The sequence below is a fragment of the Solanum lycopersicum genome, chromosome 4 (assembly GCF_036512215.1).
Source record: "Solanum lycopersicum chromosome 4, SLM_r2.1".
NCBI lineage: Eukaryota > Viridiplantae > Streptophyta > Magnoliopsida > Solanales > Solanaceae > Solanum > Solanum lycopersicum.
The window spans coordinates 28947868-28949175 of record NC_090803.1 but is presented as its reverse complement, the minus strand read 5'-3'; the positions used below and the strand labels follow the sequence as shown (position 1 = coordinate 28949175).

Sequence of the window (1308 nt, the reverse complement as noted above, 5' to 3'; positions counted from 1 at the left end):
ACAAACTTCCTTCATCAAGTGGCTGTTGAGATACATTGCATTGTCTGTAATAATGATTTTTGGTATGCCAAAATGACATATGATGTTGGAATGAACGAAGTCCACCCCGCTTTCTTGGAAACTGATTTGAACGTTATAGCTTTTACCCATTTGTTAAAGTAATCGATGTCAACTAAAATAAACCGATGACCGTTAGATGCTTTTGGCTCTATTGGCCAAATAAAGTCTATTCTCCATGTAACAAAAGGTTATGGAGCAGACATAGGATGCAACTCTAAAGGGGGTGAGTGAATCAAGTCACTATGAATTTGGCATTAATGGCACTTGCGAACAAATTGGAAGCAATCTCGCTCGATGGTCAACCAATAGTATCCTGACCGAATAATCTTTTTTGGTACGACGTAACCATTCATGTGTGGGCCACATACTCCTGAGTGTAACTCATTCGTAATTGTATCTGCCTCTTTATTATTCTAACATCGTAATAAATTCAGATCTTGATTCCTTTTATATAAGATATCGCAACTTAAGAGGAACCATTGGTTAGTCGCCTAATAGTTCTTTTTTTATCTCTATCAGCATACAGTGGATATTCTCGAGATTTTATAAACTGTTTGATGTCGTGATACCAAGTATCACCATTTACCTCTACCGCAATTATATTGCAATAACCATGTTGATCCCTAAGTTGGATTTCCAACTGGTCAATGTAGGTATTGCCTAGGTATGGAAGCATCGATGCTAGGGTTTCCAAAGAATCATCCAACTCATTGTGAAACATTGGAGTATATCTAAATTTAATGGACTTGAAATTTTTGATGAGATCTTCTAAACATTATTTTTAGGGTATGAGCTTAATGTCTCGAGTTTCCCATTCGCCTCGAGCTTGTCGAATGAGCAAGTCGGAATCCCCCAAGACTAAGAGATCATATACATCTAGATTTATTGCAATATTCAAACCCATGATGCAAGCTTTGTACTCTCTTGTGTTGTTGGTAGAAAAGAAACGAAGTCGTGTTGTGGCAGGATGATGAAAACCGCTTGGTGAGATAAAAACTGCCACAATTGCCACTCCATTTTTGTTGACAGCCCCATCAAAATATATATTCCGGGGGTCATTATCAGGAATTTCTTCCTCGATAGAGTTGATCTCTTCATCAGGGAAGTATGTCTTTAAGAATTCGTATTCTTCATCAATCAAATTCTCTGCCAGATAATCGGCCAATGCTTGTGTTTTCATGGCGGTGTGAGTAACATACACAAAACCAAATTCGGTAAGCAAAATCTGCAATTTTGCCAACCTAACCG

At 37.9% G+C, this 1308-nt stretch overlaps 1 pseudogene; it reads right to left on the bottom strand.

Moving 5' to 3' along the window:
* Nucleotides 1–314: 314 nt before the first annotated feature.
* Nucleotides 315–964, bottom strand: LOC112941270 (uncharacterized; annotated as a pseudogene).
* Nucleotides 965–1308: the final 344 nt, after the last annotated feature.